Below are 12390 nucleotides of genomic sequence, written 5' to 3' on the forward strand. Positions count from 1 at the left end.
GAGGGAGCGCGAGAGCAGGGAGGAGGGGCCCGGCAAGCCGCCGGGAGGAGGAGGAAGGAGGAAGCGCGCGGGGACGGATTCCCCGCCGGTGACTCGGAAAAGACCCATGCGCGGCCCCGCCACATTCGAGCCAGGGGGTCCAGACGCCGCAGGGGATTGGGGGGCGGAGGAACGGGGCACAAGAGCCCCGCCCCACACCCCGCCCCGTGAGAGGGCCCCACACAGGGGGACCCTTATCTGCCCTCCTGCCAAAATGCCCTTTCTAATTCCCCCCAACCCTCCCACCCTTCTCTATCCCAAATCCGCCTCTCCTGCAATTATTAGTAATAATAGTAACATCAGCACTAATGGAGAGCTCACTCGTTGCCAGTGGCTGGGTAGACTTTAGAATCTTTTCCTAACAACCATCTGGGGAGGATTATCACCGTTTTACAGATGAGGAAACTGAGGCACAGAGAAGGACTCACCTACAAGAACCTTGACTTTGGACCCTGGCCTTGACCTTAGTTTCCCAAAATGGGGACTAGGGCCTAAGGGACAGTGTGGGGAGAAGAAATATTGATTTTAATAGCTATGGGTTCGTTTTAATGTGCTTTAAAAAAAAGTAACTAAGGCAGCCCATAGAAGTCATCAAGATCTGAATATTCATGCTGAGCGGTGGGCCGAAGAAGGTATTTAGTGACAGTAGGCGTCTAAGTAAACAAAGAGGTGAAGTACGTCTGGATGCAGGGGACAGGGAGCAGAGCAGAGAAAGTGGACATGAAGGGACGCCACTTTAGCCACCGCAGGCCCCACTATCTGACCCCACAGTATCCCCACCATCTCCTGGTCCAGGCCTCAGGGCCGCCTTACTAGGGGCCGGCACCCCACCCTTGGCTCTTCACCTGTCCTCCTGGAATCACAGCACCAGGGAAGGCGGGCCTGAACCCAGCTTTAAATACCACAGCCACCTGCCTCCACCTTCCTTCTCTGAAATTTCACCGATGGGAAACCAAGGCCCAGCCAGGTCGAATGGCACCAGGCCTGGACTTCTCCGGAGAGGAGCTGGGAGGGGAACCCTAGGCTATGGGGGGCAAAGGCCTCAGGGTACAAAATAGCATCCAGGAGATCAGGAATGAGCAAGGCCTTAAGCCAGACTGATCTGGGTTCAAAACTAGGTTAGTTGCCCACCTGCTGCACCTTGTATTAAGTCACAGGAATGAACATAGTCACAGAGGACTCCTGGGAAGGTTAAAACTGGCAAGTGTGACTGTGGCTAAGGGTGTGCTGAACAAATGGTAGCTCTCATGCTTGGTAAACTGAAGCTTGAGGGGGAAGGGGCTACTTGAAGTCCCCAGTGAAATGGCTGTACTTGTTTGCAAGACTGGCTTAAAGATTAACCATAGCTCCCCAGGATTCTGGGCGGGCCCCTGGCCTGGAGGAGCAGGTTTCTCAGCCTTCCTTTACTCCTCAGATGTGTCTGAAGGTTTTTACTGGCCACACTGGGCTAGAGGTGGAATATTCATCCAGTGGTGTGCTGGAGCTGTCTCTTACCACTCCAGGTTCAATGATGTCAGGTTGGTAGCTTGATATCAGCCACTGTGAGAGTATTTACACCTTGGAAATTGGCAAATGCTGCAAATTAAGGCTTCTTTTTTTTTTCTCGTTCCAAAGAGCTGGTTGTTAACTATTTACTGGCACATCACTAGATTCATCAACTGAAAGTCCCGATCTCCTAGAGCTGGGATGACAGAGGCCTTAAAAGCGCACCGTGGACCTACAGATCTGGCTTCAAGTCCGAACTCTGCCACTTCTCGGATTTGTGACCTTGAGCATGCCGTTTCTCTGAGCTTCAGTATGCCAGCCTGCAAAATGGGCTCCTGATGGTGCTTCCCTCAGAAGACTCACACGAGGGTAAAATGAGGTGCTGTGAGCTCAGGACATGTGAACCCTCATTATCATTCACTCCCTACACACTCTCTCGGAACAGTGGGGAACATCTGGACAAGTCTTGGCTCTACAAGCACAGATGCAGCCTTCCACCTGAAACCACCACTGGCTCCAAGGGCTTGGCTCGGTGGTTGAGGATCTCAGGAGGCACTTTCAGGAGGATGTGGCCAGCACACTGGTTTCATTATCGAGCCTTGGAAATAACTATTATTTTCGACCATCCCTCTGGGCCTTTGCTCAGGCCGTAACCCCTGCCAGGAATGCTCACCCCACATCTCTAGCTTCGCAAACCTCCCTGTCCGCCAAGTTCCTGAGCAAATGCCACCTCCTCCAGGCCATGCTGCCTGACAAACCCCTAATGGAGGCGCACCCCATCTATTCAGGGTGTGTCTGTCCCCACCCTGAGGGCAGGGACTGTGGCCTGGCCCACGCCCAGCACAGAGCAGAGACTGCACAGTTGGCTAGGGAGAACACACTGATTAGGGATCCACGTACAAGAGTTCAAGTTCCAACTTCCTTTCATTGACTGTATGACTCTGCCCCCTCTGAGCCTCAGTTTACTCATCAATAAAGTGGGGTAAAAACCCCGCCAACTCCCAAGATAGTTTCTGGTCTGCCCTGGTAGATAGATATGCATTATTTTACTTAAAATATCATTAGTAAAACAGCAACTCGTTGCTTAATACCTACAAAACATTAATCATCATTAATGGACAGCAAACATTTATTGATCACCGACGGTATACATAGCCCTGGGCCAGGCCTAGAACACCAAGAAAGACAATTTCCCAAACCAGAGCACCCAGCAAATGACAGATATTAATGTCAAGCTTTATTGAGATGGTGAGCATCTGTTGTACACAGTCGTCTGTCTTTAAAAACTCTTCCCTCCTTCCCATCACATGGGTCAAAGCCACCCATAAGGGCAGGGTTGAGAGTGTAGAGCAGCAGTTCCCAACCTTTTTAGCACCAGGAACCGGTGCTCCTATGAGACTCTAAAGCCTGCTGATCTGAGGTGGAGCCGAGGCGGTGACGCCAGCACTGGAGAGCGGCTGCGAATACAGATGAAGCTTTGCTCCCTTGCACACAGCTCACCTCCTGCTGTGCAGCCTGGTTCCTAACAGACCACAGACTGGTACTAGTCTGCAGCCCAGAGGTTGGGGACCCCTCGTATAGAGTGAGGCCTGACCCCACACAACTGGCAGCAGACCCTTCCTTCAGCAAGAGCTTGCCCATAACGTGGGATCAGGGGTGCTGCCTGCACTTACCCCAGGGCGCTGGTGGCTCTGGCTTCATGGCGGCCTATTTGTAGCACTCACGCCAAGCCCCACTCACCCTTGGAGCAGTGACCAGAAAGCTGAACCTATCACAGGCACTCAGTGGGAAATTCCAGACCAGCCCTGTCATTCCCCACATGGTTTGCTATGAGTTGTCTATTCACCATCTCAGGGCTAAAGGATGGGGTGAAAAAAAGTGCAGGCTCTAGCTTGCGGCAGTGAAATGGGCTTGCCATCTCCCATAGCACTGCACTTCACAGTTTATACAGAGACGTCCAGTTCAAGTGCATCAACCACTATGGACCTCGGTTAGGCCTCCCTTGGGGGGTCCAGTCCCTTTCTCTCCTCTACCAAACCGGCCTCCGTGGGGTCACTCCATCCCATCAGCTCAGTACACCCTGAGGCTTCTGCACTTGCAGGTCCCTCTGCCTGGAATTCTCCCCGCCCCTCCCCCCGCCCAGCCTCTGACTAAGCTTCACTCTTTCTTCCTCTGGTCAGTCAATATTTACTGAGCATCTACTATGTTGCTAGGGTCTGTGCTAGGTGCTAAGGATACGGCAGTGAACAAACCAGGTGTGGTCCCTGCCTGGAGTTGCTCACAGCCTGGAGAAGCAGGAAAGCATGGCCAGTGTGTTAGGCACAGTGATGGGGCAGGTGCAGGGGGCTTGCAGGGCCCAGAGGAGGAGCCCCTAACCCAACGTGTGTGCTGGAGTGAGGGCTGGTGAGGAAAGGAAGCTGACTATGGAGAGTAAAGAAGCCTGAAGAGATGGTTTCAGGTGACAATGAGACAGAGGTGTTCCAGGCAGAGGGAACAGCATGAGCAAAGACACAGAGGCCAAAAACGCCACTGTGTTTGGAACTACGACCAGAGCAGTGTTTAATGGAGCACCACCTGATGGGCGGCTGGAATGGGGGAACTGAGGCGGGAAGGGTGGCTGGGGCGAGCCCTGAAGATCCTTAAATGCCAGGCTTGGCTTCAGTCCTGGAAGCAGTAGAGAGCCATGGAGGGTTGTGAGCAGAGAAGGGCCTGGGGAGGTGTATTGTCACTGAGTGGGAAGCAGACGCAGGGTCAGAGAAGAGCAGTCCGGAGGCCTCTACACTGATGGCAGCCGCAGCTGAGGCCCAGGTGAGGCGGAGCCCTGGCATATATCCATGTGTGTGTATGTGGGCACACACCTAGGTCCCAGGGAATAAGACCAAACTGGCCCAAAGGCTTAAAACATAGGACAGTAGAGAAACGGCCTGAGCCCCGTGAGAATCAGAAGCCCAGAGCAGCTAAGCATGTTCTCCCGCAGAGGCTGGCCGCCAGGAAGGGTGGCCAGCTGCCAGCGGGTTCCTCCAGTGCCCACCCACCTTCCAGGGAAAGGATGGAGACAGTGGGTACCTGAGCAGGTGGAGCCCGACTGCTGACTTACAAATGACAGTGTTAACCACTGAGTGCTGCCACACACCATCAAAATCCTCACGGCCTCCACTGCTGGGGGCTGTTCGGTCAATTCACAGATGGGAAGCCTAAGCCTCAAACACTTCTCTACCCAGCCTGGATTCTGGAGACAAAATGGGATGTCACAGGCAGAAAAAAAACCTGCCCATGTGGAAATAGGGGAGACACCTGGCTTCACCAGGCTCACATGAAGGCCAGGTGCAGGGAAACTCATCACGTCACTCCCCTCAGGCCATCATAGAGGCCCAGAGAGGGACCGTTTCCCAAGGTCACGCAGAGAGTCACTGGCAGACAGAGCCAGCCCCCCTTTAGCCTAGGCCTCCTTCCCGAATGTCTGTGAGAAAAGATAAAAGGAACCAGGGCCCTTGATCTGCCTGGCCTGGCAGGAGGGCAGAGGGCAGGACGGAAATCTGCAGCCAGAGCTGTGACCCCACAGATCGGAGGGGTTAGAACCCTCCGGAGGAGAGAGGAGGAGACCGCCTGCAACACGAGGGCTTCAAAGAATAACTGTAAAAATAACCATCACAGCAACAGCTCACAGCCACTGTGTGCAGAGTTCGACGAGTCATGCCCTGTTCTGGGAGCGCTGTGTGTAGTATCTCTTGTTCTTCATAGCACTATGAGGTCGGAGCTGTTGTTATCCCCATGAGGAAACTGAAGCAAGGCAAAGTGACATGCTAAGGTGAGGGAAGCAGGACCTCGGATTCGAACCCAGGCAGAATTCCAGCCCTCTTGAGTCTGAAACTCAGGCTCCCTGGTTCTGTCCTGCTTAGGCCTTCCATGAGCCTCAGCCCTTGGATAGTTCATGTCCAAGAGGGAGAGGTGGGACCCACAGAGCCCCACCCAATCACTGAGCCCCCCACCCTGAGCCTTGACTTTTACCTCAAGGAATGTCTCCATCTCTCACATTTCCCAGGCCTGTTGGGAAGATGGAATGTAGCAATGTTTTGTGGGAGTACTTTGAAAAGTAGATACTAAAGAAGAAAAAATGCTAATGTTACATTCTGCCCTCAGGAGAGGAGTTTAACTCCACACTATCTAGGCATGCTCACAGTGACTTCCTTCCAAAAAAAGAAGGTGTGGAAAAGGGGGGAGGGGGAGGTTGGGGTGGGGAAGAACTTTACAAAGTGGAGCAAACTGACAAACACTGCCTCAGCCCGGTGATCAAGGTCAGCATCAAGGTCAGCATCGATGGGGATAAGACATGGAGATAATAAGTCCCCTTGATGTGATGTGATGAGACTAGCACTTCACCTCTGCGATCTTCCTCCCCAGAACCCATTATCCCAGTGCAATCATGAGAAAACCTGACAAATTCCAATAGAGAGACTTTGTACAAAATAGCTGACCTGTTCTCAAAATGGTCAAGGTCATCAGAAACGAGGCAAGTCTCGGAAATTGTCACAGCCAAGAGGAGCCCAAGGAGATATGGTGATTAGATTAATGTGACATCCTGGAACAGAAAAAGGACTTTAGGGGAAAACTAAGGAACTCTGAATAAAGTATGGACTTTAGCTAATAATAATATATCAATATTGGTTCATTGGTTGCAGCAAATGTACCGTAGTGATGTAAGATGCTAATAATAGGGAAAACTGGTGTGGAGTGTATGCCATGCTACATTCGAGAACAAAAGACAGAATTTTAGGACAGGCAGAAAGCCAAGAGAGCTGTCTCTAAACATTGCCTTCTATAGCTGGGCAAACTGAGAACCGAAGAATGGAAGCGACTTGCCCAAGGTCATACTACAAGTTTATGAAAGCCTGGATTAAGATCAAGGTTCTTCAAGAATGTCACAAGAATTTATTAAACATTTATTGCATGCAAGGCACCAGCCTGGGGCCTCCTTAAGGCAAAGGCAAATGGAGAGATTCAAAGATTTGTCTATGAGTCAGCACCGCCAGGTGTCCAGGGACATAGACCCTGCCCATCGGAGGCTCTCAAGCCAGAAGGGGAAACAGATGTTGAAATGTCCTGAGCAGGAGGGACAGCGAGCCACAAGCTTCCATGTCCAGAAGACACAGCCCCACCACCTGCTCAGCCTCACTGTGGAATGGAGCTGGCGATGGTACCGACTCTCGGAGACACCGAGAGGATCCAGTAAGGTATCGAGGCTGTGGGACACCTAGCACAGAGCCTGGTGCACTGTCAGCGCTCAATAACGTAATTTACACTTATTCGTAAGTGCAGTCTGAGTGCTGGAGGAGCTCGGAGAGAGAGCCATTTGTCAGTCTGCCCTGGTAGGGGGTTTCTTGGGGAGCTTACCAGACAAGGGACATTTAGGTTGGGTCTTAAAGGCTGGGAAGGAGTTTGCCAAGCAAGGGAGATGTGGAAGCTACAGTCTCAGTCCCCAGAGTTCACAATCTAGCCCAGCGGAGAAAGAGACACATCAGGCCACTCTCCCTGGGCTTTCCCAAGCAACAAGACTTCCCTATTTCCTGGCCTCGATGCCTCCTTCCTGGCTGCCCTGGGCTTTGGGGTTCACCACTGCCTAAGCCAAGGGCCGAGGCAGGGATGGGCAAGGGTGGGGGAGGGCGGCAGAGCCGAACAATTTCAGGACTCATCTGGAAATGAAACCAAGCCCTGCCACCCACTCACCGGCTGAGTGTCACTTAGACAACTTCCTCCTTCTGTTCTCGTTCAGGAATTACCCAAGCAGGGCTCTGCGGTAGTTAAAGTACTGCCCCAAAGCCTGGGCCTGGAGTCTCCATGGGGCTACTCCGGCCACTCAGAGACTCCCAGCCTCTGAGTCTGCTCAGTCTTCTCATGGTCCCATTCCCATCCTCCGACATACCCTTCCTCCTTCCTGCCTCCACGCATCCGCCCATGCGGTATCGCCTGCCATCTCCTCTCTTTGCTTGTCCAAACGCACCTGCCCTCCTCAGCCCACCCCAGGCCCCTCTTAGAAGCCTTCAGCAGACATCCCTTCCTGTCCTGGTCCCTGTATCCCCTTTATCCACTCACACCTACTTCAGGAGTGAGGACAGATGCAACAGTGACCAAGACTGGCGCGGCCCGTGTTCTTTGGATCAGAAGCCAGGACCCCAGTCCAGTGCAGCCTCTGTGCAGTGTGGCCTTGGGCAAGTCTGTTCCCCTCTCTGGCTAGAGTTGCTTCCATAGCTTCTGAGGAAAGAGGTTCAACGACGTGTCCAAGTAATGGGCAGAAGGGCTGGTGAGGGTTGTCCCCACCCTACCCTGCCAACCCCAATCATCAGACTTTCTGGGTGGAAACTAATATCAGGGCCCAGGCAGGGGGACCCACCGGTGGCCCAACATCATGGTTAAGGGCTGCTACAGGGACCTGACTTTGGATCCTGCCTCAGTAGCTCTGTGACCTTGGGCAAGTAATTTGACCCCGCTCACCCTAACTTTTCTCACCTGTACACTGGGAAAGACTGTACACACCTCATATGACTATTTAGTGATTAGCATGACACACATGCGCTAGGTGTTCAGTAAATAGATATTATCATTATAATGATTTCTGGTATAGTAGATCTAAGATTTCATTAATAACGTGGAAAATGTTGACAGCCTTAAAATTAACAATGTAGATCTATATACATTTTGCCATGGAAAGAGTTCGTGCTATATTAGTAAATTAAAATGTTATAGTATTAATATTATCTCATCTCTCTTAAAAAAAATGAGTATAGGAAAAATAAAAGGGATAAACACTACCACGTTTTTAGCACTTGTTCCAAGAATGAGGGAAAGGGGGGGAGATCACAAATGAGCTTAATAATTTTTTTCTTTTGTGCTTGTCTTTATTTTTTAAGTTTTCTACAGTAAGGTCATGTTGCTGGGGCAAAAGAAAGTAATATTGATTCATTGTGGCTCTGGTCACAGTGGGTCTTTATTTCTCAAATGCTCTTTATGCCTAGTACAAGGCCTGGTCACAGAGCTCCGCAGCTCAGTGCTCCTGGGGGCCAAAGTCCACAAGGATGAGCTGATCACGCATTTGACCTTTTCCCACCTACTCTGGGATCCTGTTGCTCTTTTGGCCTCTGGCTTCACCTGATGAGAAAGAGAGAGATTTCAAAGGCAAGTATCCAGTTCTCTCCTTTGACATCCCAGGATTCCACTCTTCCCCTCCCCTGGCCTTGGCTTACTCTATTTACATCCACAAACCCTCCTAGGGAGGAAGAAGCAGATAATGAGAAGGGGGTGTTCCTCGGCCCTAGGCCAGGTTTGGGGGCTAAGGACATAGCCAGTGCTCCTCCAGGAGGAGCCCACAGTCTCATGGCTTCAACTGAACTTTATCTTAAGTGGGGTTCTTCTGAAGCAGAGCCCACGACAAGTACTCATTTGGGAAGTGATTCCAGACCCCAGGGAGGGAACAGGAAGGAACAGGGAAGGAGAGAAGCCAGTGTGAGGAGGGTTGTCCAGGTCACTGCTGTAGGCAACAGAAGCTCCTCTGAGACTTCAAATAAGTCTCAACATGTCTTCCAGAAAACATCCATCCTAAGGAGGGAGTCTGTGTCTCCCACTCCTATCTCCCGTGGGCTTCAGGATACTCCCAGGGCCATTAACTCCCTCGCTCTTCTAACCAAGCCTGCTGCCTGACTCCAGAGGGCCAGAGAGAAGACTTGAGATGGGACCCAGCTTCATTACACCTCCCCCCACCCAGCCCGGGCTTCTCTCCAGAGCTGGACCCATCTGTCCCTCATCCTCCAGAACTTTCCCTAGGACAGCCCCCAAACTCCACTGTGCTCCCCAAGATATTTTATTTATCCTAAGCAGAACATACCCTCTGTTCCCTGAAACTGGCCCTCCTCCTGAGTCTCCGCCTTAGGAATAGCTGCTCCAACCTCTCAGGCACTTCAGCCAGAAACATCTGCATCCCCAGCCTCCCCCTACCACCCCTAACCCAAGACCTGCTATCTCTACCAGCTCAAGCATCCCTCCCTACCTGTTGTTTCCTACCCCCACTCAGGTGGGGGCTGGTACATCGGGACCCCATCCTGCTCCCCTCACAATCTCCTGGCCTCTGGTTTTCCATCCCTGATTCATCCTTTAACAGCCCTCAAGCTTCTCTTTCCAAAACACATCTCTGCTCCTTCAGTTGTTACCCTGTGGCCCCTGGCCAAAGCCCATACTTAGGAGGCCACCTGGGGCCCTGACGGCCTCTCCAGTGCCATTTGCATCTTCCTCGAGGGCTGAACTGCTGCTCACTCCCCACCTGAGCCACTGTCTTACCTCTGGGCCTTTGCTCCTGCTTCCCCTCCACTTGAGATATCCTTTTTGCTGCCTCTCCTCCTTGGTTAACCCTATTCATTCTCTGGCCCCTCCCTTGATCTTCCGGCCTGGTCAAAGCCTCAAGGGCCCCATCTGCACGTCTTGGAAGGAATGCTCATTGTAACCCACCCGTCTTCACCAAAGGCCAAGAGGGCTACCAGGTTTGGGCCTGGGTCGTCTTTGTGACCCAGCACTGGCCACACTAGGGCTTGACATTGACCAGGCCCCATGCTTGTTAGAACAGGAATCTCAAGCCTGAATTCTCCAGATCCCCAAGAGCAGTGCCAGGCTTGTCCCAGCCTCTGTCTGAAGCTACCACATGACCTCAGGCTTCTAGACCAGTAACTCAGCCAGCTACCCTGTCCCAGGTCATGCCCTGAATCTGGCCTTCTCTCATACTCCTGCCAACTCAGGGAGGATCTGAGGGGGTTGGGGATCCCAGGAGGAACAAGGAAGAAGCCCGGCCCCAGGCCTCAGTCTCCCAGGGCCACGGTCTCTGACTGAGACTTCTCCCATCCAGATGGTTGAATTTGGGGCAGGCCCAGAGTTGGCAGGGAGATTCCTCCCCACAACCCAAATTTGAATCAGGCCTTTTGCCACTTGTGGTCTGTGTTCAACTTCCCACCACAGCTACCTCCCAATAATTAAACATACTTAATCATGCAATCATTAAATTCACTCCCTGGGCCTTGTTCTGGTCCCCCTGCAGCCTTCTCATTCCTGGTGGTGCTGGCATCTGTGTTTTCAGAGCCTTGGGGAAGGGCTGTTTGACTTGATTCAACTCAGCAAACACTTGCAGAGCACTTTGTGTCAACAAAAGGAAACTTGCTGTATACCTGGAGTATACAGCAGCAGAAGGGCCAGTCTGGGCAGCTTCCCTTCCCATTGCACCTTGGGCCAAGGAAAGGAAGGGGAGTCCATTGTCAGCCAGATCGCTCCATCTGCCAGGCACTGGAAATTCATGCCCAGAGAGGGTGAGAAACTCCCTCAAGGTCACGGAGCGCAGGTCTGGAGGTCTACTTGACGCCTCAGGAGTGGATGAAACATTTCCTATTTGGTAGGTGCACACTGGTTGAGAAAACACACATGGCTCCTGCCTTGGTGAAGTTCACAGGTTAGTGTGAGAGGTGGTTGAAAAACCAGAGAACGAAGATACTGATGCAGAAATACAGATTGCGCTACATGCTAGGATAGAAGTGGGGGACAGGATGGGGAGTGGGGGAGCACTGAGGTCAGGAGGTCAGGGAGGGCTTCTCAGAGAAGATGGAATTTAGCTGAAGCTTGAAGGATGATAGAGAGGCCATGGGAAGGTGGTGGGGGGGGGGGGGCGGGGAGAAGCATTCAGGCAAGGCCTCCAGGCGAGAACTGGCTTGCTTGCACGGGTCTAGGTGGAGCAGTAGGAGGCGAAGCTGGAGCCCATAGCAGGGCCTGGAGCCTCCTGGGTGGTAAACTTTATTTAAATGCACTGGGAGGCCTCCGAGGATGTTAAGTGATGAAGAGTGACAGGATCTAAGGTATAGATTTGGAAGATTACCACTGGCAAAGGCGTGGAGGAGGATTAAAGGGGGCAAGTGGAGGCAGGGAGGCCAGCAAGGAGGATGGGAAGTCCTCCAGGTGAAAGAGGCTCAGCCCAGGCAGGGAAGCTGGTGAGAAGTACATGATTCAAGTGCATTTGGAGGAAGCGCCCACAGTCCTTGCTTGGATCAGGAGGGTGGGTATGCCGAGAGGGCGGAATCAAGATTGATTCCCAGGCTTTCGGTTTGAGTGGATGGAGTTGTCATTTACTGAGATGGGGAAGCCTGGGTAGAAGCCTGCTGAGGGCAAAAAGTCAAGAGCTCAGTTTTGGCCAAATTATGTTGGAGAGACCCATTATGTATCCATGGAGATGTTGAAAAAACTAATACTTATTGAATACTCTGCACTAAATGCCTTATGTGTGGTTAACTCACTTAATCCCCTCATCAACCCCTCGGAAAACGTACTATTATTATGCCCACTTCACTCATGAGAAACTGAGGCTCAGAGGAGAATACTGTATATAGGATGAGAAGGAAGCTATGCAGAGCCCCTCAAAAGCCCTCATATCTAAAAGGCTACAGGAAGAGGCCTCCAAAGGAGGTTCTGAGCTTCCCATAAGGATTTCTCCTGGGTCAGCCAGGCCACATGAGAGAAGACAGGGATAACAAAGCGTCCAGGGGATTGAGCCACGAAGCAGCTATAGCTGACCTCGGGCAGTGCAGTTGCAGGGGTGTGGGGTGCATGAGCTGGACCATAGGAGGTCCCAGAGGGAATGGGAGGAGAGGAGGTAGAGAGAGCAAGGAGGCCTCACACTTTCCAGGAGCTAAGCCTGGCTCATAAGAACAAAGAGAGACTGGGGCAGCTAAGAGGAACTGAGGATCCCGGGACACTGCCTGCCCATCTGGGGTTAGGGACTCCAGCAATTTGCCAGAGAGATGCACGCTTCAGAATCATTTCCTTTTTGATATGGTCCAGCTGGCAATG

This window comes from Rousettus aegyptiacus, unplaced genomic scaffold, assembly GCF_014176215.1.
Source record: "Rousettus aegyptiacus isolate mRouAeg1 unplaced genomic scaffold, mRouAeg1.p scaffold_m13_p_12, whole genome shotgun sequence".
Lineage (NCBI taxonomy): Eukaryota > Metazoa > Chordata > Mammalia > Chiroptera > Pteropodidae > Rousettus > Rousettus aegyptiacus.